The sequence below is a fragment of the Vombatus ursinus genome, unplaced genomic scaffold, assembly GCF_900497805.2.
Source record: "Vombatus ursinus unplaced genomic scaffold, bare-nosed wombat genome assembly UNPS02014809.1, whole genome shotgun sequence".
Lineage (NCBI taxonomy): Eukaryota > Metazoa > Chordata > Mammalia > Diprotodontia > Vombatidae > Vombatus > Vombatus ursinus.
Genome location: NW_020954587.1, coordinates 13,467,678 through 13,490,202, shown reverse-complemented (window position 1 = coordinate 13,490,202; position 22,525 = coordinate 13,467,678). Strand labels below are relative to the sequence as shown.

The 22,525-nt window shown below is 38.5% G+C and overlaps 1 protein-coding gene and 1 long non-coding RNA gene across 3 annotated transcripts in view; one reads left to right on the top strand and one right to left on the bottom strand.

The window, feature by feature from the left end:
• CUNH21orf62 (chromosome unknown C21orf62 homolog) overlaps window positions 1–22,525 on the top strand; it is a 31,504-nt gene that overhangs the window by 5,420 nt on the left and 3,559 nt on the right. The window lies entirely within an intron of this gene.
• LOC114052822 lies at window positions 3,773–6,695 on the bottom strand. Its single transcript, XR_003570318.1, has 3 exons — window positions 6,563–6,695; window positions 6,125–6,209; window positions 3,773–3,817 (listed from the first exon to the last, which is right to left on the bottom strand). It is a non-coding gene; the product is annotated as an uncharacterized LOC114052822 (long non-coding RNA).

The following is a 22,525-nucleotide window of genomic DNA, read 5'->3' as shown; positions in this document are numbered from 1 at the left end:
GGGTAATGCAACAGATAGCAGATTTTAAGCATTCAATTCATACAGAAGTTATCTGAAAGAAAATGCTCTGACTGTAAAGAAAATATATGAAAAAACTGTCTAGTTACAATCTGAAAACAAAAGAATATAGAAAAACAAAAAATTTCCCTGATGGATCCCTGAAAAATTAGATTATTTCAGATGAAGATCCTGGTCAGAGAATCTCTCCAGTGGGCCTCTATAAGTGGGCAACCTAAATATGTTACGCAGACAAAGTACCCCAAACTAGGACCTCCTACAGAGCAGCTACCCTAAGGTCATAGTCCTCTGTGGGTCAATATTTCTCACCAGTCCTGAACAGTGCATTTACCTTTAATAGTCAGCCCAGAGACACATAATTATCTCAAAGCATGAATTATTCTCAACACTGAGTCATGCACGTGGCAGATCAGAAACAAGAAGAGCAGTTCTGTGCATGCTTTTTGTAATCCCCAAGTAAGCACGGCTATTATACATACATGTACTCCTCTCCTCTCCTTTCTCTGTTCTTTCCTTTCCCTCTCCTTCTCTTTCCTTTCCTTTCCTTGTCCAATAAGGAATAGAATAGTGGGCTAAAAGTCACAGCATCTCACTTGGCCCCTATCTAAGTATATATTATTACATAAATACAGCATCATTGTCTTCATGGTGTCATGGTGTTCTAAAAACAGATAGCCATCAGCTGTCCATCCTCAGTTTACTGGGAGCTTTACAATAGGACCTGCTTTTGTCTCAGTTTACATCTCAAAAACAACCTGCATCTACTTTTCACCTGTTCTCCTTCTTTTTAAAGGATATTACCTTTCATTAACAACTATTTCTTAGCCAAGATGCTAACCTAAAGGAGGGGAGACTTAAGAAACAATCAAGTTTCAACTTAGTAACTTTGCCTTTCCCTGCCCTTAACTAAAAAAAAAACTTTCCTTTGCTCTATTCTCCTTATGGGTAAAATAGCAATTAAAGTGCCTACTTTAAGTGCCTCATTAAGATGTGAAATTACCATAATTACTGTTTAATATTTGTCCAGTGTTCAGAATTCTTCTTTAGCCTGGATTTTTCCCATGGAAAGTTTGCATTCAGAAGTGGCATGAGATACAGGCTAAAATAGCATGACCCAGTATAATTTTTGTTGTTCAGTTGTTTCAGTTGTGTCTGACTCTTCATGACCCCATTTGGGGTTTTCTTGGCAAAGGTACTGGAGTGGTTTGCCATTTCCTTCTCCAGCTCATTTTACAGAGAAGGAAAGTGAGACAAACAGGGTTAAGTGACTTGCCCAGGGTCACACAGCTAGCAAGTGTCTGATGCCAGATTTGAACTCAGGAAGACCCAGTATGATAGGATCCTGCAAAACAGAACACACACAATCTTTACTATGTGATGATTGGTTTTAATGTTCTGGTTTGGATTTCTGTTTTTCCCTCAGATGTTTCTGATTTTCTAGACTTGATTAGTACCTACAGGGAAGGTAAATGGCTAAACACATCAGTTTCTGAGAGGTAAGGAGTATCAATCAATGAGTCTAGGAAGACTTCCTGAAAGAGGTGGGTTTGGAGGAAGACTAAAAAATATATAGTTGTTAATGAAAGAGATGGGATTGGAGAAAGGTTTAAATGAGGGAAGGGAGGTAGCTTAGCTGATGGGAAATATACTGCTGCCCCAAGCCCACCAAGTAATATGAAACTGACATGTAGACTGGAGTAGGAAATTAGAGGAGAGTCTTTCATAAAAGATAATATTACTGTTGTATATTTTACCTTCCCCTCCCCCATCAAAAAAGAGGGGAGGGTGTGTAATTCAACTGAGTTCATTCCCAAAATTCACAAGAAAACAATCATTTTTGTTATATAGTGGGTGGCTAGGAAATGGATCAGTATCCCATAAAAAAAGTTTGATCAGTATCCCATAAAAGAAGTACTTGGATCAGTATCCACTTTGCATTTGGAAAGGCCTGATCTCAAAGGTCATTAGGAAGGCTTTGTAACTACCAGAATCCCTTTCTTAGTTGCCAGGAATCCAGCAGAGCTCGCTTGGATTCCTGCCTGGACATCATTTCACAAGTTCACAGTTCAGTTCAAACAAAAATGCTCAGAGATTTTGTTAGGGTCCTTCTATCAAAACAAAAATAGTCTTTATGAAATGATCAATGAGAAGAGAGGGAATTTTTACTTGGACAAAGACACTAAGGAAACCTTTCAAGAAATCAGCAAGGGTCTGATGGCCTTCAGATGTTGCATTTGAGCTCAACTACTTACAGAGTTGAATTTCTCTTTGTACATTTATATAATAACTGGGATTTAAACCTCATTAGAGCAGAAAGAGAGAGGGAAAGAGAATGGGAATGCAGAGAGAAAGAGAAAGACGAGGAAACGAGAGGAAAAAAGGGAAGAAAGTGAAAGAGGAAAGGAGGAAGAAAGGAGGGGGAGAGAGAAAAGAAGAAAGTGAGGGAAGAAAGGAGAGACGGAGAGAGGAAAGGAAGGGAAGGAAGAAAGAGAGGAAGGAAGGAAAGGAGGAAGGGAGGAAAGAAGGGAGAGAAAGAGAAGGAGAAAGAGAGAAAGAGAGAAAGGAAAAGAAAAAAGATAAACCATTATATTTCCATCCTGAGGTAAATATATAGAGAAATATTATGTGAATGGAAGAATGGACTCCCCTTTATTGTTCTAGAAAGGAATGATTAAATTGTTCAAGGTTTGCTGACTTCTTTTACTTTTCTGCTCTCTACTTACCAAAAGGATTGGAATGGTATTTGACTCATTTTCCTCGGCTTCCTCCTTCCTAGCCAACATTTAGTTTAGATTTCCCAGAGAACTGCGCTTTTGAATTTCAGACTTGTGGAAAAACTACGAAGCTATTACCTATTCTCATTCAAAAACCAGAGATGGAACCAGTGGCATTTGGCCTTATGTAGTATTGATCTGGTGTTCACTGACCTGGTTTTTGAAGTTTTGTGATATTCAATTGGGTTAGAAAGGGGAAACATTTATCTCAGTTTCTTTAGACCTTGGAAATTTCTCAGACATGAGATGTGAGGAGCAGAGGCTATTATGACTTTCTAGAAGGGGGAAAAAGAGAACCATCCTTGATTTCTCAAACTTGGCAGCCTGACCACCATCAGATTCACAGGAAAGTTCCAAAAGAGCTGTGAAATATAGCATGATCCCCTGGCTCAATGCCAGGCAGTGCTAACCTTCTTCCTTACCACCATCTGCTTCTCCCTTGTTATTACCTTGGTTGAACTTGTCCCTCAATGTCATCACCTTTCCTCCTTCCTTCTACCTATAAAATAAGAGCTCATGTTGTAGGTGCTTCCCTATTCATTTCCTCGTTTGATACTCACTATAATAATAATATTTAACATTTCTGTGTTGTTTTAAGGTTTATACTGAAGTGTTCAGGGAGAACTAACACCCCTCCTGTGAGGACTTGCTGAGTCCTTTTCTGGGTTGTTTTCCCACGTTTGGTGTCCACTTATCACCCGACTGTCACCTATGGCTCCAAGAAGCTGTAGCATGTGCAATAGCCACACCTTGGTAAAATCATGTCAGCAGATGGGCTAAACCAGGTTGAGTGTAACTGACAGGCCTCAAATTCATCAATGAATTAGGGGGATGGCTACACCAAGCATGTAAAGACTTCCCCTGTGGAATGGGTTGATGAAAACAATTTATTCCAATAACCATTAAGGCAGCTGAAGCAAGTACTTAGAGCTTGGTCAGACATCAAAGATGCCAAGGTCATCCACTGCATCCTGGGCCATCACCAATCATCTTTACTTTTGTCTTGCCATTGGACTTCAATGACTCTGGAAGACAGAATGAGGCTGATGACTTTGTGTAACTCTGCCTCACTTAAATCCAATTCACACTCAAGTCAAGATGTCACCCACCATCCACTATTGTGCCCTAACATTGTGACCTTATTGGTCCTCTCTGAAAATGAAAGACCACCACCAACAATAGGGTCCTTTAAATGTACCACTTCATTTGATCCTTATAACACTATAAGGTAGAGACTATTATTATTCCCCTTTTTCACAGATGAGACTGAGGTTGAAAGAGACCCCAGGGTCACATAGCTAACAAATGCCTGGGTCTGGATTTGAACACAAGTCTTCCTGTCCATTCCGTCATCTAGCAGCCACATACCTTGTGACAACCCTGTGAGATACAGTAAAAATATTATGGTCACCATTGAATAAATACGAAAACTAGAATATTTATACATAGTTATAAAACTAAATAAAAAAGCCAAGAGTAGAAACATATATATTGACTCCCAGCTCAGGAATCTTTCCACAATACTTCACTGTTCTTTTGCAAATATAAAATATAGCTCAGGTAAGTATCTGAGGGCAGCTAGGTGGCAAAGTGTATAGCGCACTGGGGTTGGAATCAGGAAGATCTATCTTCGTGAGTTCAAATTCAGCCTCAGATACTGTTTGACCCTGGGCACGTCACTTAACCTTGCTTGCCTCAGTTCCTCATCTGTGAAATGAACTGGAGGAGGAAATGGCAAACCACTCCAGTAGCTTTACCAAGGAAACCCCAAAAGGAGTCATGAAGAGTCAGACATGACAGAAAGACAACTCAACACAACAACAAAAGAACTGATCATTACTGAAACAGGTTAAAACAGAGTGTAATGAGGTAGACTGGCATATAAGTGTGAGTCTTTGAGGTATGTGTAGATACTCCCTGCCTGGTTTTAATCCAATTGACCCTATGGAAACTTAGGGAAAAGCCAGTTCCTGGCCATGGTGGCTCATGGGTTAGCACTGTATAATGATGTAATGTCACTCAATTGGTTGAGAAGCTAGAAAAACTGATGACTCAAGACTCACTGGACAGAGTGTGCATATGAAAGTATTGACACACTGATCTCTCACTCTTTTCCTTTACAATTACAAGGAAGCGTGACTACTTAGAATCAACCCAAAAAGTGAGATGGGGGGGAGATGTGTCAGCCTTATTGGCAGCTGTGAGCACATGGCTGCCTCTGTCTCTGTATTTCTTTCCTGATCTTAGGCAGATGAGTAGCTTGATATAAAAGTACCCAGGTAACATTGTGAGTTTGGGAGATTCAGAGATCCTATCAAAGGATCTCTGGGGATAATTAGAATTATCAATAGCTACTGAAGTGATAGTGGCCTCAACAGCAGCAGAGAAACAGCCTAGTCCAGTAGGAGTCAATGGCAGGGAGAATTCCTGACAGCCAGATGGAAATAACTATTTTACACAGAAAGGGAAGAGGGGACATATACCACTCACTAATCTAACACAACTTCCTCCCACCCTTAACAGAAGGGAGGCAGGCAGGCTAGGATAATACTGACACTAAGCTTACTCTTCCTCATTTTATGAGCATGCCCATCATTCTGGCTTCTCTGCCAAAGCAGAGACTGACATTTCCTGAGAGGGAATGAGGAGGTTTCTTGCATTTTCTAAAAAGTCATTCTTTATTCTTCTATTTTTAAATTAAATTTGATTTTTTCAACTAACAGATATTTTCCCACCCCTTGGAGGAAGAAAAAGGAAAAACAAATATGCATATAGTCAAGCAAAATATATCCATGCCCCAAAATAAGTCTCAGTCTGCCTATTAGTCATCTGTCAGGTAGAATTCTTCATAATTGGTCCTCTGCAATCATAGTTATCATTGCTTTGATCAGAGTTCTTAATTGAAAGTGATCTCTCATTAAATGAGATAGGGTGATGGAAGAATTTATGGAGGTTGATTGAGGGAGAAGGAAAAGATAGATGTGCTTGACCTAGCAAAGCAAGAGGAAAGGGGGAATAGAAAGGGATTGGAAAATCCACTAGCAATGAAAATGTAATAGAAAACTTTGACGATAGAGTTAAGAAGACAATTAGTTTAAGAATGTGGCTACTTAGGACACAGCAATAGTGTTTTTGTTTGCAGATGATTGTGCACTCAATGCAGCCTCTGAGGCTGAGATGCAACTGAATGTGGATTAATTCTCTGCCACTTGTGCTAATTTTGGCCTGACAATCAACACAAAGAAAACAGAGCAGCACCACACCATCCATACGTGGAATCATTGGTTATAACAAATGGAGAAATTTTGAATGCTGTGGATAAGTTCACTTACCTTGGCAGTGTGTTTTCCAGGATGTCAACATAAATAATGAAGTTGATGTAAGCATTGCCAGAGCCAGCTCAGCGTTTGGGAGGCTCTGAAAGAAAGTGTAGGAGAGAAGAGGTATTAGGCTGCATACCAAATTGAAGCATATCAAACAGAGCTGTTGTGCTGACTTCATGGTTGTATGCCTATGAAACCTGGACAGTCTACCAGCACCATGCCAGAAAATTGAATTGTTTCCAATTTTAATTGTTTTAGGAAGATTTTGAAGATTACCTGGCTAGATAAGGTACCTGACACTGACGCTTTCTCTTGAGCTGAACTATCAAGCATTCAAACTATTGCGGAGAGCACATCTCTGATGGGCTGGCCACAAAGTCCAAATGCCAAATGTGTGTTTACCTAAAAGACTATTTTATGGAGAAATTGGACAAGGCAAGCACTCACATGGAGGTCAGAAGAAGTGGTACAAGTACACTCTCAAGGTCTCTCTGAAGAACTTTGAAATTGACTCGGAGACGTGGGAGACGCTGGCAGAGGACCACCCAGAATGGCTTGCCCACATCAAAGAAAGCGCTGTATTCCTTGAGCAAAGCAGAATTGCAGTAGAACAAAGGAAATGTGAGATGAGCAAATCTAGAGACATCTCCATCCCAAATGTTCTAATGGACTAATTGTGCCCAAACTGTGGTAGTGCCTTCCAAGTTCATGCTGGACTAATCAGTCACAGCCGAACACACTGTACCTTGACCCCAACATTGTGATGTCAGTGGTCTTCTCTGAGTATGAAGGACAAACAATAACAGGAGATCTTCTTAAATGTTTATTGTTGAAGGAAGTTTAAAAAGCAAGGAACAAGGGGAAGGAACCAAGAAAGAAAATTAGTCCTGGAAAGATCACAACCTATTTAAAATTTTTGCTCTCAGAGAGTTGCCTTAGGCTCAGAGAGAGGTTAAGTGGTTTTTCCATGGTTACACAACTAGTAAATGTCAGAAACAGTACTTGAACTGACTTCCTAATTCCTAATCTAGCCCTTTATCCACACTGCCAAACTACCTCTTGTGAACTATAATAATTAAATATGAATACTTGGAAAGAGAACAAGGATTACAAATCAAACCCCATTACAACAAATTTAATTATAGTGAAAATTTCTGCAAGTAAACTCCAAGCCCCTGAAGATCCCCATTTATTTTAAGCAACAACAAATTTAACAAATAGATAGAATGATATAATAAAGAGAATTGTTTTAGAAACCACTAAATAAATGAGATAACCTCAGTTTTCTCGTCTGCAAAATTAGGGAATTGAACCAGATGAGCTAATAAAGTCCCTTCCAACTTAAAAAACATTTTATTCTATGAAAAGAACTGGGACTACCATGTAATTTGTTCTAAGAAATGGATGGAGGTTCATAACATAATGAAAATGGAATCCATTATGGAATTTAAAGAACATATATGTTCTTTAAGTTTCATTTTCCTCAGCATCAGGTAGAAATAGATTCTATTTGATATAACAGTTCATATAGAAGGATGAGGAAGTTTCCTGATATTAAATTATTCACCCAAATGAAATGGATTAGCCCTTCCAGGGCTAGGACTAGGGCAGGACAATGGGAACATATACACTCTTTCAGCAGCACAGAAATAATTGAGCTTAGTATCTAACTAGCATTATTAACACCCATATGACACTCCAACTCAATGAACTTTGTCTTTATTATTTAGCTTGACACAATTTTTATTTATCTATCTTCTTAAGGTTTACAAAGCTCTTAACATATATTATCTCATTTGATTTTATATTCAAAATACTTCTTGCATTATTTTCACACAATGCATTACAAACTTGTTTGGAAGACACATTTTGGGTTATTTGATGAGGGAAAATGAGATCTTGACCTCTCTGCCCCCTTGGTCACTCTTGATCGTGCCGTTCTCCTGGATATTGTCTCCTTCCTAGGTTTTTGTGACATCAGTCTCTCCCAGTTCTTCTCCTTTCTGTCTGACCCTTCATTATCATTCTCTTTTACTGGATGTTTATCCAGTTCATGCCCACTGACTATGAATATCTCCCAAGGCTCTGCCCAGGGCACTCTTCTCTTCTCCCCCTGTACTCTCTCTCAGTGATTTCATCAGCTCTCATGGTTTAAAATACAGATGATTCTCAGATCTCTTTATACAGCCCTAACCTCCTTACTGGCATCTCCAATTTCTTATTGGACATCTAGAACTGGATGTTCAGTAAATATGTTAAACTCAACATGTCCAAAACTGAACTCATTATTTTTCCTCCAAAACCCTCTCCTCTTCCTGAGTCCCTTATTACTGTTGAATAATTTCTATTTTCTCAGTCACCTAGGTTTACAACTCAGGTGCCACCCTCAACTTCTCATTCTCATGTCCCATACTGAATCTTTCAAGGCCTATCAATTCTACCTTCCCAACATCTCTCACATATACCTCCTTCTCTCCTCTGACATAGCCACCACTCTGGTGAGTATCTTCATTTCCTCATTCCTGGAATATTGGCCTTTTAATTGACCTTCCTGCCTTAAGTCTCTCCTTACTCAAATACATTCCTCCCCCCCATATAGCTGCCAAAGAGATTTTCTTAAAGCTGAGGTCTATGTCACTTCTCTACTAAATAAATTCTTCCCAATTACCTCCAGGAGGGGCAGCTAGGTAGTGTAGTAGATAGAGCACCGGCCCTGGATTCAGGAGGACCTGAGTTCAAATTCGGCCTCAGACATATAGCACTTACTAGCTGTGTGACCCTGGGCAAGTCACTTAACCCCACTGCCTAGCCAAAAACAACAACAACAACAACAAAAAATTACCTCCAGGATAAAAGAAAAAATCACCTGTTTGGCATTTAAAACCCTTCATAACCTGATTCCTTCCTGTGCAAGGAAGGTCCCTTTTTATGCCTCTATCTTCTTACACTTTACTCTCATCCATATACTCTATGATACAGCAACACTGGGTTCCTTGCTCTTTCTTGCACATGTAACAGTGATTAGCCTGGATTAATACTGCTTGAAGGCTAGCTGTGTAAGATTTTACCCCTCCCCCAGGTTTCTTATGTACTCAAGAAGGGTTTAAGATATGGTATCTAGTCTCCTTGCCAATGGCTCAAGGTCCCACTGATTGTGTCCGTTCAATTTTAGGGGTCCCCTGCCCCCATTCCATTTAGTTACCTAATAGTTACATTAACTTTTACAAAAGAATATTTACTTCAAAGATACAATAAAAACAAATGTACAACCATCCCAATATGTAGGGCCATAATTGACCCCATGTCAATCTCTGGTACCTTCCAATTCTACGTTGTTTGTATAAACAAGTTGGTGTAGTGGGAGCCAGCCTGCTAAGTGACTCTACTGCCAAGAGAAAGTCTGGGGATAGACAGCCGAGCTAGCCAGTGCAGGGACTCCAGCCTGAGAGGGTGGTGGGGTGTCTAACATAGTAATAGCAGCAGCAGCTGCAGTGAGCCCAAGAGTAGGATGAGGCAGGCAAATTACAAAGAAAGGCTGCCCCTGAGGCACTTAATTGGAATCATACTAAAGCAAGACTGTGAGTCAGGGTCTTGTGAGACCTGAAACCTCAGGGGAGAGGGAGCTCAAGGACTAAGATGTTATTTCTATTGTTTTTCCTGTTTTGTTCTTTTTCCTAATAAATCTAGTTCTTGTGAAATATTTGTGAGACTTACAGATTACAGGGGAGTAGCTAGGTGGCACAGTAGATAAAATGCTAGCCCTGGAGTCAGCAGGACCTGACTTCAAATCCAACCTCACTTACTAGCTGTGTGACCTTGGGTAGGTCAACTAACCATCTTTACCTCAGTTTCCTCATCTGTAAAATGAACTGGAGAAGGAAATGGCAAACCACTGCAGTATCTTTGTCAAGAAAACCCCAAATGAGTCACAAAGAGTCAGACATGACTAAAACAACTGAACAACAACAAAAACAGCTCATAGGAAATAACAAGGGAGCAGGGAGCAGGGATAAGCCAAGTCTTTTTCATGTTCCCAGGGGTTACCTATGGAGGTAACAGAACCATTCTTGAAGATACACAATATCAAATCCAGTTCAGGTGCTCTGAAACCTGAGAGGCTGAGTCATGGGTTATACCCAATACTTAACTTCAAATGTTTAATGTTCTTTCCTTTTCCATCCTTCTTTGGGTCACATTCCTCCACCTTCCAGCCTCCCCATAGTGGTCAGGATTCCCTCCTGCCTCTTCAGATCCCTCCTCCTCCTCTTTCTTTCTCCTTCCTCCTCCTTTTCCTTCTTTCTCCTTCCTCCTCCTCCTCCTTCTTCTTCTAATTGTTAAAGGAATATTTTATTCTCCCTGAAAACTTGGAGAGGCATTTCTCTATCTTGAGAGGAATGATTTTATACCAAACCATTACAAAAGTTCAAGCGATTTGTAGGTCTGACAAATATTTCCATTTATATTACTGAAAGTGTCTCCTACTCTTATAGAATATGACTTAAAATTGAAAGCCTTTGAATCACTAATACAGTTGGGGACTGCAGCTGTCCTTAGAACAAAATCTTGCACACAATGCAGTTTAAGTATAAGTGTGCATGACAGTGAGATAAAGTCTAGACATCAGAATTGAGCTGATGTGCATTTTAGTAGGAGCTGTGCCCCACATGCGTGGGCACACAGATATTACTTATTTCAAAACAAATTCCATACAGATTCCTTCTAAATCTCAGATTAAACAGCATTTTTTAGATAATGTTTATATCTGTCTCCAAAAGGAATGTTAGTTAGATAGGATGGGTTCTGTTTGCAGGAAGATATCACTTGTAAAAAGATATCTTGTCAAAGGGAGGATATCATTTGGATTACTTGCCTAGCAAAGAGATGTGAAATTCTCAGGAATAATGTTTTGAATTAAACTCTGTTTTACTCCAAAATGAAAACTCTAAAATAGCTATGAAATTTCAGACTTTTTTTGCCACTTTCAAATCAGAAGTAATTTTTCATTTATAAGTAGAATAGTATTTGGGGAACACTGCAAATGAAGAATCTGGGGAAAAACAGAGCCTACCAAGAAGAGGGAGTGGAGCTGTGCTAAAAAGTAGGCAGTCCTAAGTAATCCTAACATTCAGGCTAGAAATTAGTTTGATATTTAAAAGCAAAGGAAGTCCTCCATTGGAACATCTCAAGAAGAACGTCTTGGAACAAGAATTAGGGAAGGTTCATGGAAGCAAAGTCCTAGTAGACTGTTCTAGAGAAAAAAAAGTCTTTGAAGTCTTCCCAGGGTAAGATTAACTTATACTATGGAGACCATTTACAGAGGAAGGTTTTGAGAAGGCCAAGTTCAACATACTTATATTCAATTCAGCAAACATTTATCAAGCCTATTATATGAAAGTCCCTGCCCTCAAAAAATGTATATTCTACTGAGGAATAAAAAAGGTACACAGATGAGGAAATATATGGTCATTTGAGGAGGGAGAAAATACTAATAATTAGGGGGATTAAGAAAGGCTTTAAGCAGGAAATGGCCCTAAAAGCCTTGAAGGAATTCTTTAGGGTTTTTTTTTCATTTCTATTGCTATCTTCTGTTTTTATATCACCTTCATTTCTAAATATATCACTCCTTCCTCCCATGCTCAGCAAGTTGTCTCTGAGGAAAGAGAGCTCAGACTTAGCACAGTTTCTACAGATGAGTCCTAGCCTGAACTATCACTGGGCTGGGTCCTTAAGATCCTCAGGTTTTTCATGTTGAGCTGGCTGCAAAACCTAGCATGGATTAGGCTTTCAGATTCCCAGACTCCTGGACCATGGGTGGCTTGATCTCCTGACTTTTCAAAACTCAGAAGGCTATAGCCTCCAACTTGCTTCATCTAAAATGAAAGAACAAATGCCAAGGCAAAGAACAAAGGCCCATATTCACAGGGCCAAATGTTGGTCTTGGAAGCAGAGAGCACGTGGCCACTGCCCTTACAACATTGTCTCTCATCAGCTGCAACCAGACAGCAAGAAGTCAAAACTATGAGAAGTCCTAACTCAAGGGAAAGAGGCCAAGACCAACTAAGGTCTTTTAAATATCCCTTGTCCCCCAGTTCAAATTCCAAAGCCACAGAAAATCAAGAGGCACCTATTCAATGTGTAGTTAGCAGATTGGAACCAGTTACAGAGCATTTACATAAGCTCCTGAAGTCTCTCTAAGGCATTCCCATTACATATCTTCACAATTTGCCTGGAAACAGGCTCCTCAGCCTCTTCCATATAGGGAATGGCATCCAGGTATTTTTTGCATGCCCCTAGGGATGAGGCCCATTTGGCCAGTCTCCTAGTACATAACAGAATAAAAAAGAAAGAGAAAAAAGGAGAACTATTCAGTAAAACTAACCCACATATCAATAGATATTCACAGCATATGAGATAGTCCATACTCATATTCTCCTATTTCTGCAAAGAAGGAAGGGAAGGGTTTTTCTCATTATCACTATTGGTCATCATAATTACAAAGTTTTCAGCTTAGTGCTTTTTTATTCTTTATGTAGTCATTGAACATTGCTTTCCTGATTCTGCTTACTTCACTCTGCATCAGTTCATTTTTGTTTTCTCAGGCTTCTCTGAATTTTTTAGTGATCATTTCTTTTTTTTTTTTTTTTTTGGTGATCATTTCTTACAGCATGGTAATATTACATTATATTCATGTACCACAATTTCCTTGGTTGTTGCCCAGTCAATAGGCATGTATTTTGTTTCCAGTTCTTTGTTATTACAAGAACGCTTCTATAATATTTTGGTGTATATGGGATCTTTCTGTTTGTCTTTAACTTCCCTGGGGAATATGTCTAACAGTGTGGGTCTCTAGTTTAAAGGATATAAATACATTAGCCACTTTCTTAATATAATTCCAATTTGCTTTCAAGAATAGTTTCACCAATTCTCACACACACACACACACACACACACACACACACACACACTCTATGTATTAGTGTGCCTGCATTTCTGCAGCCCCTTAAGATTGACTATTTCTAATTTTGTCATCTTTGTCAATTTGTTGGGTACAAGATGTTTTGATTTGCCTTTCTCTTATTACTAGTGATTTGGAGCAATAGTTTGCAAAATTTTTTGAGAACTGTTTATTCATGATTGTTGGTCACAGAGGTAGAGTCACAATGGTGGAGTAACAGGAAATAGAGCCCTCCCTCACCATGCTTCCTACACAAAGAGTTAGAAAATACATCAGACTGACTTCTGATCAGAAAACCTGAGAAAAAATCACAATGGATCATTTTTTCCAGCTCATGGTGGTTTAGGGAGAAAGACAGAGAGATCCAGGCACACTAGGGATAGAGTCTAACCAGGAATACCCAAAGCATTTCAGTACCAAGGGAGTGAAAGAGAGTAGATACTGGACACCAGGGCAGAAAACACCAGAGCAGGAAGTAATAGCAGGGGACTACCTGAACTAACATAGGGTGTGAGAACAGGTACCATCTGGCAGTTGGTACTTACTACCCAAGTCTGCATAGACATGGGGGAGGGGAAGGATCTGCATATAGAAGTGGTGGAGAGGAATGGTTGCTAGTGGGCTTTCATTGTGTATTAAGTAAGAAACAAGGTCAGAAGTAGTGTCTATGTGGCTCTGTTCTTAGGAAGAGAGTGGGGACTTGGTTCTAGCCTAAAGCCAGGGTGAAAGCCTACAGTGCATAACTAGGGCAGAAGCCCCAGACCAAAAGGGAACCTGCAGTTTAATTGTTCTGAACCTGCAGAACTTCCTAGTAGACTAGTAGTCATTGAGCCCAGCAGCAGTCTACTGAAACTTCCAATAAGAGATAAGCCTACAGATCCAAGTTCTTGGTTTAGGGACTTGCCAAGCTCATGTTAGGGGTCAGTGAACAGACTTAGGCCTGGATCACATTATTTTGAGAGCCCTGCAAGCTTTCAGGCCTCCAACCTCAGCTGTGGAAGCTGCAAAAGGACATAAAATGAGAAACTCAGACCAGACATTCACTCCCCACCCCCAAAAAAATGTATAGAGCATAGCCCTAATATAAAGTACAGAATCATGAAATAAGGTTAAAGAATGAGGTGGGGGGAAGAATCCTGTGTAAAGAATTATTATGGCAACAGGGAAGCTAAGACACATAGAGGAGAATCGTTCTAAAACATCTACAATTAAAGCCTTAAAGAAAAATGCATCATGGACATAAGTCCAACCAGAATTCCTAGAAGAGTTAATGCAAGAGTTTAAAAAAAGAGCTAAACATGATTTTAAAAAACAAATGAGAGAGGAAGATGGGAAAAGAAATAAGAGCTACAGATATAAAAAGATTAACAGCTTGAAATGAAAGGTATAAAACTTTACTCAAGAAAATAACTCCCTGAAAATTAGAATGCTCCAAACAGAAGTTAATAACTTCATGAGATATGAAGAAATAGTAAAACAAAGTAAAAAGATTGAACAAATGAAAGAAAATGTATGGTATCTCATAGCAAAAACAAAACAAAACAAAACAAAACAACCACTTACCTGGAAAACAGATTTAGGAGAAATAATTTAAGAATAATTGGACTACCTAAAAGCCATCACCAAAAAAAAAAAAAAAGCTTAGACATCATATTTTTTAAGAAATCATGAAAGAAAGTATCTCTGATAAAGGCCTCTTTTCTCAAATATATAAAGAATGGAGTCAAATTTGTAAGAATACAAGTCATTCCCCAATTGATAAATGGTCAAAGGATATGGATAGGCAGTTTTCAGATGAAGAAATCAAAGCTATCTATATGAAAAAAATACTCTAAATCACTATTGATTAGAGAAATGCAAATTACAACAATTCTGAGGTACCACCTCACACCTATCAGATTGGCTAATATGACAGAAAAGGAAAATGGTAAATGTTGGAGGGGATGTGGGAAAATTGAAACACACTGATGCACTGTTGGTAGAGTTGTGAATTTGTCTGAACATTCCAGAGGACAATTTGGAAATGTGCCCAGAGGGCTATAAAACTGTGCTTCCCCTTTGACCCAGCAATACCACTACTAGGTCTGTACACCAAAGAGATTTTTTTAAAAGGAAAAGGATCTATTTATACAAAAATATTTATAGCAGTTTTTTGTGGTGGCAAAGAATTAGAAATTGAGAGGATGCCCATCAATTGGGGAATGGCTGAACAAGTTGTGGTACATAATTGTGATGGAATACTATTATGCTATAAGAAATAATGAGCAGGATGGCTTCAGAAAAACTTGGGAACACATATAAATTCACACAAGTGAAGTGAGAAGAACCAGAAGAACATTGTACACAGTAACAGCAATAGTGTAGAATAATCAACTGTAACTGACTTAGCTATTCTCATCAATACAATGATCCAAGACAATTCAAAGGACTTATGATGAAAAATGCTATCCAAAGAAAGAGCTGATGGAGTTTGAATGCAGAATGAAGCAATTTTTTTTTTACTTTATTTTACTTGCCTTTTTTTTCTGCAACACGGCTAATTTGGAAATGTCTTACATGATTTCACATGTATAATTGATATCACATTTCTTGCCTTCACAATGGGTAGGGGAGGGGAAAATTCAGAATTAAAATTTTTTAAAATTTTTAAATAGAGGGTTAGAGATGGATCCAGATTGTGTAGGGGTTAAATTCCAAGATGAAGAGTTTGTTTATTTAACTGCCTGCTCTGTGGAAAATGCTAGGGCAGATACACAGTCTAGATAAGTCCTCATGGAGTATATCTACTCTTTACTGACTTCCATTCCACCCATCCCTGTAGACCTCATCATCCTCCACCCAGTAAGAAAAGGTGAAGGAGGAGGAACAACACTATTTTTCAACAAAGGAACAGAAGCAAATGTAGGTTAACTTCCTCAAGGGAACATCAGAAAGGAAATTACTGAATTAGAAGTGGCTAGATCTCAAAATCAAACTACTTTGCTTATGTTAGTAGTTCCAAATCATATAAACTCTGCAAGCTTTTTTTTTTTAAGGAAAGAAATTGTAAAATATAAAGATGATATCAAAAGTAACTTTGAACATGAGCAAATTGAGCCCTTAGGAAGAAAAGCAATAACAATCCAGAGCAACAAAAAACTAGCTCACTTCACGTCACATTAAGAAATAGCATAATTCAACAGACCACTCAACAGGATTCCAGAGTTCTTTTCTAATCTCCAAAATCTCAAGTAACTATAAAATACCATGTTCTTCCATTTACTTATACGAGTGAATATGAATCTATATTACAAATTATTTTTGCATTTTGTATTTAAAATCACACACATACATATATATAATGATTGTAAATCTTATAAATGTTAGTTATTATTCAAATGCATGTGTGCATGTATATAACATGATAGCCAATATGTATTGTTGTTGTCTGACTCTTTATGACCCCATATTGGGTTTTCTTGGCAAAGATACTAGAGAGGTTTGTCATTTCCTTCTCTAGCTCATTTTATAGATGAGGAAACTGAGGCAAACAAGACTAAGTGACTTGCCCAGGGTCACACAGCTAGTAAGTATCTGAGGCCAAATTTGAACTCAGGTTTTCCTAACTCCAGGCCCAGTGCTTTGTCCACTGTGCCGCCTAGCTAATGTGTACATAATACATAGTTCATGACACTTCTAATCCTTTTGAATTTTGTATTATTTCATAAAGATATTCTCACATTTCTATAAAGTCAGCATATTTGTCATTCTTCATGGCAGCATATGCCCTATTGTAATAATGTACCATAGTCTACTTAGCCATTTACTAACTATGGGGTATTTAAGTTACTTTGTTGTGAGGATCAAATTTATATGTATGAGTGTGTGTGTGTGTGTATGTGTATGTATATATATAGTATATAAAATATGGCAGGTACTATTATTATCCTCATTACATTTTATATGTAAGGAAACTGAAACTGAGCAATGTGCCCAGGGTTACAGCAAGTATTTGAGGGGAGATTCTAATTCCTGACATTCAAATCCAACACCATCCATTATGCAACACTGCCTCTCCAATGTCTATATTTATAATTTATCACTATTACAAGTTATCCAGCAATAAACAGTCTTGCATAAATGTTTTGGGTTTTAAATATATACATATAGAAATATTCTCAGTAAGTGGGACTATATGGTCAAAGGATTTAAGGTTCTTATTATTGTTGGATTGCTTACCAGAAAGGAATGTGCTCCTATGCATCGTTGTAATTCCTCCTTTATCTATTTTCCTTTTCATAGCCAAACTCCTAGGAGTCTTTTACACTCATATTTCTCCATTGTCTTACCACTCCCTCTCTTCTCAGCCCCTTGCCATCTAGCTTCCAACCCTGAAATTCAACTTACACTGCTTTCTCATTGGTTTTTTCTCAATTGTCATCCTCCTTGACCCCTCTGCAGCTTGGTTTCCATAATATTACTCTCTCGATTCTCTTCTTACCTATCTAACCACTTCTTAGTCTCCTTTCCAGAATCATCGTTGTAAATAATAGATCTCTCCCAAGGCTCTGCTCTGGGTCCTTTTCTCTTCTTCCAATATTCTCCCTCTTTTGACAATCTCCCATGGGTTCAATGATCCCAGCACAGAGAACTCACAAATCTATATAGTTCTAATCATTTCTGATTCTAAATTGGAGTCCTACATCAACTACTGCTGGAAATTTCAACCTAGATTTCCCATCAGTATCTTAAATTCAACATGCCCACATTATCTTCCTCTCTAAACCTGTCCTCCTCCAAACTTTTCTATTTCTGATGAGTGGACCAAGAACAACATCTTTCATTAGGATAACCCAAATTTAGAACCTCAATCATCCCTGAGTCTTCTGTGTGTGTGTGTGTGTGTGTGTGTGTGTGTGTCTATCTCTCTCTCCCTATATCCAATCATCTGCCAAGTTTTGTCAATTCAGTCTTCTCAATATCGTTTGTATTCATCCTCTTCCTTCCACTCAGGCAGTATCCTAAATCATCATTTACTTCCTGGACTATTGGAATAGCCTCCTAATTGGTCTTTCCTACTTCCAGTTTCTCCCTTCTCTAATCTATGCTCCCTGAAGATCTTCCTAAAGAATGTCTGACCATGTCACTCCTCACTTAAAAATCTTCAGTGGCTTCCTGTTGCCTTTAAGAATACAAACTCCCAGGATAGAGCTCCAACCTTAGAGTCAGGAGGACCTGAGTTCAAATCCGACCTCAGACATTTGACACTAGCTGTGTGACCCTGGGCAAGTCACTTAACTCCAACTGCCTCACCAAAAAGCAAAACAAAAACAAAAACAAAAAAAAAATACAAACTCCCTAGAATTTAAAACCCTCCACATTATGACACCAATCTACCCTTCTAGGGAGTGTTTCAGCTAAACTGGCCTACTAACTTCCCTAAAATCAGTATGTATTCCACTTCCTATCTCCATGTATTCACAGAGGCTCTTCTCCATTCCTGGAATCCACTCTTTCCTCACCTCTGCCTTTTAGAACCCTCCTGCTCTTTTCAAGGCAACTTACCTTATATTTATTTAGCTATGGGCCCATAGCCAAGTTACTTAACTTCCTACTGCCCCCAAGCATGAAGAGTAAAAGTTACAGTTGAATTGCTTATCTGAACAGTAGTTTCCAAACCCATGGTTCTTCCAACACCAATAAAATCATAGGTCTAGATGAAAAATAAAGGTTTTGGATCCCCCTTCCATAGAATGTTAACTCCTTGAAGGCAGGGACAATTTCATTTTTATATTTGTATCTCCATGCATCTAACATAATACCTTCCATATATCAGGCACTTGATAAACATCGGTTGAAGAGAATCACACAGATTTAGAACTGGAAGGGTCCTCAAAAGGCATCTAGGCCAACTCCCTCATTTAATAGATCAGGAAACTGAAGCAGCACCAAGAGGTTACTGACTTGCCCTAAGTAATACAACTGAGATTTGAACCTGGTCCTCTGCTTCCATATGCAGCACTACTTCCACAACACTTTACTTGAACCTACTGTAGCACTTTTACATTATCCTTATTAAGTTTAATCCTCTTAGATTTGACCCATCACTCTAGCCTTTTGCTATATTTTAAAATGCTGATTATTGTCCAACATATTACCTATATTGAAAGTACTAAAGAAGACTACAAACTAATTTATAACTTGGTAAATCTGCCTATTTCAATAATTAAAGAGATGAGCAATTGAAAATCATAGTACCCTTTATTTTCCATATACCAAAGGTCCCTCAGTCTATAGCTAGTGACAGACGCTGTTGAGGTTAAATCCCTGAATTTATAATAGCTGCTTTAGTTGTCTGTGCAGTTGTGGGGTTATATTTTACCCCAAACCTGTATCTCATTTGAGTAGGGAACTCTTCATTGTGGAAACGCATTCCACTAGAACTGGTTATACAAAGTTGCCAAGGGCATAGAAAGTTTAAGTAACTTGAGTAGCTCTTCGAAGCACGAAGAGATTTAGTTACTTCCTCAAGGTCCCATAAGTTGTAAGACGCTGGGAAAGGATTTGCCAGATGTGCCTCTTTATGATGTCCCTCTTCTTGTCAGTTTCAGCGGATTTCCTTACACAAGTCTATTGTCTTTATACAGTGTTATTCTACTGCTCCCTTTCAATCATTCACCTCCTTTTAAATAAGGTACGCCCTTCCAAAGTCATAGGCTAGTCATTGATTAGTCATAGCCTACCAAATCTCACTGATACACAGCATAATAGGGGTCTGAGGAATGCCCAGATCACTTGAGATGGTGTCTTCCCATGTGGAAGATGCAAGGGACTTCCTGCCTCAAGTCTCTCCCCACTTTGATCCATCCTCCATTCAACCAGTAGTGATTTTCTTAAAGCACAGGTCTTAACTAGATAGATCATATCACTACCACCACCACTCAGTTAACTCCAGTGGCTCCCTATTGCTTCTAGGATCAAATACAAAATGCTATTTGACATTCAAAGCCCTTCATAAACCAGCCCCCTCCTACCTTTCCAGTCTTCTTACAGCTTACTCCCCAACACATAATTCTTCAATCCAGTGACACTGGTCTCTGGGCTATTCCATGAGAGCCCTAGGCATTTTTATTAGATTGTTAGATTGTAAGACCTCGAGGGCAGGGACCATCTTTTGCCTCTCTTTGTATTCCTTAGCACAGTGCCTGGCACATGATAGTCATATGATAAATGTTAATTGATTAATTAGGGAACTGCTTTTGGTACAACATTGGATTTATCCTTTTCTCATGATGATGGAGACTTTGACAGGAAACCTGTTCCTTCCAGGTTGTCAGCACTTTTATAAACAACAAAAAAATGGCAATATCTTATGTGACAACAATTAATAAATTATGAATGAAAGTGAAGGAAACAAGACACATCAACACCACTTTCATGGTCTTCACAAAAATAATTGTCTCAAAAAATTATGCATGTGTGTATATACAAATATACACACACATATATATATGTATATATATACATACATACACCCAACCAATAAACTGTACTAGTCAAAATTTTTGCTGAAAACTACTCAGAAATAACACCAATCCACAAAACTTAAGAACAACATTTTAGTAGATGCCTCCAGACCAAATCCTCATAATCTTAAGTCATCAGCAAGCATTTATTAAGTGCCTCCTAGGTGCCAGGCTTAGTGCTGGGGATACAAAAACAGTCCCTGCTCTCAAGGAACTCACAGTCTAATGGGGAGACAATATACAAATAAGTTATACAAACAATTGTTCAAGGATTCATTGATAGGCACTGCTGTCAGTCATATCTATCTATCAACACCCAGATAGCTGGAAAAAACTGGTTTATTATATGCTCAGAGCATAGATTCACTGTATACAAAAAAGCAGTGGGCCCTAAGCAGTAGCTTCAGCAGCTTTATATAGATTTTAGTTATATTGGAAGGATGTGCACAGACAGAAGAGAAGATAATGATTTACACAAAGAATGGATAGCAGAAAGGGAAGATTTACATCATGTAAAATAATAAACTAGTCAGTAAACACCAGGGTTATAGCTGGAATTTGCAAACTGAACAGTAACACTGGCCCTATAATTTCACATCTCAGCTTGATTCTGCAGGCTTTAGTTAGTTTTACAAACTCATCTTAAGTAAATGGTGATAAGAAAATTAAGCCCAAAATTCTCTTATCACACAAGATATATCATACAAGATATATACAGGGTAAATTTCAGGTAAGCCCACACTGAAGACCCTAATTCTTAAGAAGAATCAGGAAAGGCTCCTTGCAGAAGGTGAGATTTTAGCTTACACTCGCAGGAAGCCAGCAGAGGGAGATGAGGAGGGAAATAATACCAGGCATGGGGAACAGTCAGTGAAAATGCGCTGAAGTTTGGAGATGGAGTGTCTTGTGAGAGGAACAGCAAGGAGGCCAATTATCAGTGGATCACAGATTACTTGGTGGGAACGGGTATAAGAAGACTGGAAAGCTAGGAAGGGGCCAGGTTATGAAGAGCCTTAAAAATCCAACAGATGGTTTTATATTTGATTCTGAAGGTGATAAGGAACCACTGGAATTTATTGCATAGGGGGTTAACAACTCCAAACTACATGAAACAAAAAGTTGTCCAAATGTAGAGACTTAGCAGAGGAGGCCAAAATAATGTAGAAACAGAATGAGGTGTGTATTCATCTTTGTTGCCCTATCTGCTACTGGAATTATAGTGATAATGCCTTCAGTGAGCTTATAGAGGATAAATTTACATACTAATGTTTTTATTTAACTATGAAAAAAAACAGTTAGTTTGTCTGCCTGTGCAACAGTATTGTAGAACATTAAATATATAAGAACAGTAGGATAGTTATTTGTCCTAGGACCACTTCTATCTGAACCCAGTTGAAAAACATGAGAACGAGGTGATAACAACAATAATAATAACAACAATACGTATCTATATAGGACTTCAAGGTTTTTAAAGCACTTTCTAGACACAATCCTATTTGCCCTGTGAGGGAAGTGTTACAGTATTATTATCCTCATTTTATAGGGGAAGAAACTGAGGTTGAGAGGTTAAGTGACTTACCTTAAATCATTGTACAGAAACTCAAATCTTATTTTCAGACAGCATCTTCTTACCTTGTTGATCACTTCCTATATTCATCTTTCTCCTTTGAAGCCCCTATCTTCAGTCAGCAGGAATAATGTAAATAAAAATCTGGATGTGGTTCAGTTTATCCAGGAACATGTCAACTCAGTGGTTGGATACCTACTAAGAGTACCATCAGGAAAATTAATGTTTGTAGATGGTCTAAGAGACTTAGTACTCTTTTCCTCCCCTTTCCATCATTGTTTTACTATTATAAACGAAGGGGTAGGATATTAGTTTGTGTTTTCTACTTCAGAGGTCTTCATGAAATCATGATATCATCACCCAGTGGCCAACTTTTCAATCAA